This window comes from Pipistrellus kuhlii, unplaced genomic scaffold, assembly GCF_014108245.1.
Source record: "Pipistrellus kuhlii isolate mPipKuh1 unplaced genomic scaffold, mPipKuh1.p scaffold_m20_p_11, whole genome shotgun sequence".
NCBI classification, from domain to species: Eukaryota; Metazoa; Chordata; class Mammalia; order Chiroptera; family Vespertilionidae; genus Pipistrellus; species Pipistrellus kuhlii.
In genome coordinates this window covers 49,058,744-49,063,990 of record NW_023425416.1, presented here as the reverse complement: position 1 = coordinate 49,063,990, position 5,247 = coordinate 49,058,744, and the positions used below count along the sequence as shown (strand labels likewise).

The 5,247-nt window shown below is 49.1% G+C and overlaps 1 long non-coding RNA gene across 1 annotated transcript; it reads left to right on the top strand.

The window, feature by feature from the left end:
* The first annotated feature begins 1,375 nt into the window (after positions 1-1,375).
* Positions 1,376-3,343, top strand: LOC118715592. The gene is made up of 2 exons (XR_004986941.2): positions 1,376-1,888; positions 2,539-3,343. It is a non-coding gene; the product is annotated as an uncharacterized LOC118715592 (long non-coding RNA).
* The last annotated feature ends 1,904 nt before the right edge of the window (positions 3,344-5,247 follow it).

Below are 5,247 nucleotides of genomic sequence, written 5' to 3'. Positions count from 1 at the left end.
AAAACAGTATTTGAGAGGAAGATGGAAAGTAATTCAGCCAACGCAAGGCTGTCCTTGCAAAGGCATGCCGAGGGAAGGCAGAGGACGCCCATCTCCGCCTCCGAGAAACACCTCCGCCGCCGCCCCCCCCCCCCCCCCCCGTGGTCGGCAGCTCGAGGGCCACTCTTTGGCCCCTTGAGGGTGGCTCTCCCATAAAACACTATGGCCTGGGCAAGTCTGTTTTGAAGAAGTAGAAATTTTAAAAATGTGGTTCTCAAAAGAAATTTCAATCCTTGTCCTGTTGATATTTGGCTCTGTTGATTAATGAGTTTGCCGACCGCTGTCACAGCCTTATCTCCGGGGAAAGGGTCCACTTTCCAACCCCTAGGAGCCTCAGCCAGAGGGGACATGTGTGTGTGTGTGTGTGTGTGTGTGTGTGTGTGTGTGTGTGTGTGTGTGTGAGAGAGAGTGAAGGTGTGTGAGTGTGTGTGAGTGTGAGTGTGTGTGCGCGTGCACAGAGCCTGGGGCTGCTAAGCTGGACTCCTGCCTGGGCTCTATGACGATCCCCATCAGGCAGCGCGTGCACTGGGTGCGGGGAAAGGCTGGGCTCTCAGGCCTCACAGGGAAGTGCCGCTGCCTCCGCTTTGAGAGGCCTGGGTTTATCTCTCCCGGTAGAGGCTGGCTGTGCACAATAAACCCATGCTACGCGGCCCCAAAGAGGAGGCGAGGGGGGCAGGTTCAGGAGCAGAAGCAGAAGGTGGGAGAGATAGGCGGTCATCTGGAAAGAGAGAAGTACTGGGGGCCGGGGTGTGCTCAGTCCTTCCTGCTGATGTACGGCCCACGCTGGCCTGAACCGGGGCCTGGTGACATCCCCGGAGCGAGGCCGAGGGAGGAGAGGGGCCTTTGGCAGAGCCAGAGCTGGTGATATGGCATCTTTCCTAGAAAAACTGCTCAGCAGAGAGCCGCAGTTGGGAAATGCCAGTCCTGTCTGGCAGGTCTGACAGGCACAGCCCCGTTGGCTGCTGCGTGATGGAGGGAGGGCAGGCCGCCCCGTCCAGGGAGCTCTGCCACAGCCTCCAGCGACAAAGCCGCGCCTTCGGCTCCCGTGTTAACAAACCGAACCAGAACCTGCTCCGTGCAGAGAGGAACTCACAGGAGACGCTCCTGGCACACAAGAACAGAAGGTGCTTTCTGCAGTCCAAAGGCAACCAATCAGAAGGGAAACCTTGTGGTGTGTGCCAGGGATCGTTAATATGTGCGATCCCGCTTAGGGGCCATGGGCCCAGGTAACTTGGCTGGATGTTCAAGAAGCTAGACAATATAAGGGCCGCTGATAACATTCTCCTTACGGAGCTGTATTCTCAAACCCCATGCTTTCAGCATCTGTTGATTCCCGCAGAGGCCCACGCCCGCCCACCCTGTCTCAAGTCTGTGCTCCCCAGGTTCCCTGGGGACCAGGTTTGGCCCCAAGGCTAAAGGGACAGGAGGGGGATTGCTGTGGGCAACTTCCAGGTCACCTCCTTGAAGGCAAGGTAGATTCTTTCCCGCTTAGCAGCCCCGCAGTGAAGACAGCCTCGTGGTGAGGGGAGCAGAAGGCCCTCCCTTTGCCTGAGTCCCCAGGTGGCCGCACCCGAGCCCGCATATCACCATGAATGTCTCTGGGATCTCTCATTATAGCTGCTTGTCACCCCCCTGATGAATGCCATGGCAATCATATCATCAGGACAACCTTAGAACGGTCAAGGAAAATAAGAATGGAGGCCACAGTGGAATCTGCTGGCTTTTCCTTTGCCCAGCATTTATCTGCATTCCTGCAGCTCAGCCCTAGAGAATGGACCTATGGCACGTGGCCCAGTAGAGGCTCTTCCCAATGCTCCCTACCAACCTCTGGTCCCGGCGTGTGGCACAGGTAAGCACAACCAGCTTTTCCATCCCTGTCTGGGGTGATGGAGTGATGAAAGACATCAGCCTCACAGTGAGGAGTGAGATGGGATCAGGCCGGTTAGGGTAAGGGCCTTGGGGAGGGAAGATGCTAGATGAGGAGGGAATGAGACAGGTGGTCAGGATGACAGCAAGACGGGCACAATGAGGATGGGGGTTAAGGGGCAGAGATCAACCAAAGGACTTGGGTGCATACATATGGGCCTAGCCAATGGCCAGGGACAACGGGGGTTTGGTGGGGCATATCTAGGGAGGGGTTTGGGATGAGAATGGGGGAATAAGGACAATTATGTGAGACCATAATCAATTAAAAAAAAAGACAGGCACAATGCACCAGTCAACCGAGAGATGTCCTTCCCCATGAATCCAAGAGCAGGAACGAAAAGCTGGGAGATGAGGGCAAAGGGAGATTGGCTGGTGCTTGTGTGAAAGAGACCCTAGAGGGCAAGAGCAGGAAATATAAACCCCTAGACCAGTGAGCTTCTGCGGCAACTCATTCTGGGACCCCTCCTGCCTGCAGAGAGCTTTGCTACGTCCTTTCAATGTAATAAACTTCGCTTCCCTTTGCTGACACCTCCCTTGCCCCTGAATTCATTCATCATCAGCTTCTGGAGACAGGGAACCCAACAGCGCACACTCCTGTCTCCAAAGGAGCCAATGGGAGACCTGCTTTGGACTTACACTCGAGCTATCGGAAAAAATGAGGACACAGCAGGTGCGATGTAAGCTGGTGAAGCTGGCTGCGTCCAACGCCCCTTAGGAAGAGCGTCCCTGAGACTAAAGCCACGTGAGGGACAAGAAGAGGAGAGAGGCAGACACTTGGCACTCCCATTTCTCACCAGCTGGGCTGAGCATCCATGGTGTATGAGAAACTGAGTGTGGAATACCTCTTGACCGGGATGAGGTGAGCCAAAATTGCTTTAAGCGGAAGCAGCTTGAATTGGTCATCTGTTTCTTGTGATCAAAATCATTGTTATTCACTACCCATTCCGTAGTTAAGATTATTCTCTCAGGATAGGTTGGTTAGTAAGGGGATGAGCGAGGCAAAGAGTCTCCCTTTCAGGAAATAACCCACCTAACTGGTAGTGACTCCCTGAGATGCTGCGTCCGGAGGGTCCCACCCCTGTGTGCGAATTGATAGAAGGGACAAAGGGGTCTTTTAATGATCCTGGTCACTGATATTATACAAGGAATGGCTTGCGTGTGCTAGGTATTTGCCACCCTTGCTTTAAGACATTCCTCCTTTAACGATGGCATAAGTCTAGACAGGCGAGGGGGAGGATTGTAAAATTATGGTATATTGGTAAATTCTTTGTGGGCACATTTTTATCAGTTTTAAAGAGAGCCATGGACCAATTAGTCCTCTCCACGCAGCATTTAGGGGCCATAATTCATGCTTTCAATTGACTTCTTTTTTTTCCAGCAAAATAAACAAACTAATTAGCAGACAAGCATTTAAATCACAAATTGCTAGCATGTGATAACATTGTGTTAACACCACCCATGACTCAGGTACTGGCACTGCACTGGATTTGTCTTCTTTCAGAAAAACAATATTTCTTTCCATTTATTTAAAGTATAGAAAAAAAAAAAAAAAAGCCTAGCTCTTGCTTTCAACAAAACTGACAAGTCCCCTAAATCAGGAGAAAATGCACATTATCACACATACATAAAAACGTTTTGTATATGAAGATCTGTTTCAATACTCTGTATTTCCTGAAGCCAAAATACAGCATTTTCATAATGTTGCTTTCACCCAGCCTGTTTATCATTAGCACAACTACAGAATTCCACGGAGGTTGTGCAGAAACACTGTCCCAATTAGATAAACATGAGAATCCTCTTCCCAGATCCAAATCTGACATCATTATCTCCCGGGAAGAGATCATTAAATTATGATTTAGTCACAGGCTCTTCCCAGATTAGAATGCAGAGCACTTAACTATTTGCATTGGAAAGCCAAGTGGAATAAAGATAGCCACTTAAAAACAAAGCAGAGGAGCTTAAGATGCACCTCAGCCTGACTGGCTGGCTCAGGGGGGAGAGTAAAGCAGCTTCCTGTGTGGAGTGCCCTTCCTGTGCCCAGAGGAACATGGTTTGTGGTGGGAACGGCGAGGGCGGACTCACTGATCAGTGTCTACTACACAAGGCTACGAACAGCCATTCTTGTTCATCAAACGTGTTTTCTTTGCTTTATTCCCAGTGAGGAATAGATTTTAGGTGGGGGGAGGCAGGCTCATTTTTTGATTCTGATGGTTACGTGAGGACCAGACGCAATAGTTAAGAGGAGGCTTCCCAGTGGCATCTCACCCGCCCTCATGTCAGACCTACCCTCTCACGCAGCAGCTGGATATCGTGAGCAGCAGGAAGGAGATATTTCTAACTTTTTAAAAATTTAATAAATCTTTATTGTTCAGATTATTATAATTGTTTCTCCTTTCCCTCCCCTCCACCTGGTTCCCATCCCACCCTCTGCTCTTACCTCCCCGCCACTGTCCTCACCCATAGGTGTACGATTTTGGTCCAGTCTCTTCTCGTACCCCCCCACCTCCTCCTCCTGGAGAATTATCAGTCCACTCTCTTTCTATGCCCCTGATTCTATTATATTCACCAGTTTATTCTGTTCCTCAGATTTTTAAAAATACAATATATATATATATATATATTATTGATTTTTTACAGAGAGGAAGGGAGAGGGATAGAGAGTTAGAAACATCAATTAGAGAGAAACATCAATCAGCTGCCTCCAGCAAACCCCTCAATGGGGATGTGCCCACAATCAAGGTACATGCCCCCAACCGGAATTGAACCAAGGACCTTCCAGTCTGCAGGCCGACGCTCTATCCACTGAGCCAAATCGGTTTTGGCTGTTCCTCAGATTTTTAATTCATTTGATTTTCAGATTCACTTGTTGATAGATATGTATTTGTTGTTCATAATTCTAACTTTTCCTAATATCCCAATAAGCAGAGATGGTGAACGCAGAATGCATTTCTCTGAGTTTTCAAGGCCTTGACAAGTGCTTGCTGTCCAGTTAAAAGGGGGGACAAGATGGGATAAGTAAGCATCTTTTCTATTCCTAAACCTTTACGAAGTCGAGGACACTATACTTTTGAACATTCATAAAAGTACCACAAATATAATGTACCTACAGGAGATACAATTTTACTCAACTAAAAGCAAACAAGTTTGTATAAACTGATACTATCTGGCAGCCTCGTATGTCTTTAACTGGCCCACCGATTATAAACGTTTAGCTATCGCGCACATCCAAAATGCGCCTCATGACATCGAAGGAAGCATCGTGATAAGCCTTTAGAGAATGTG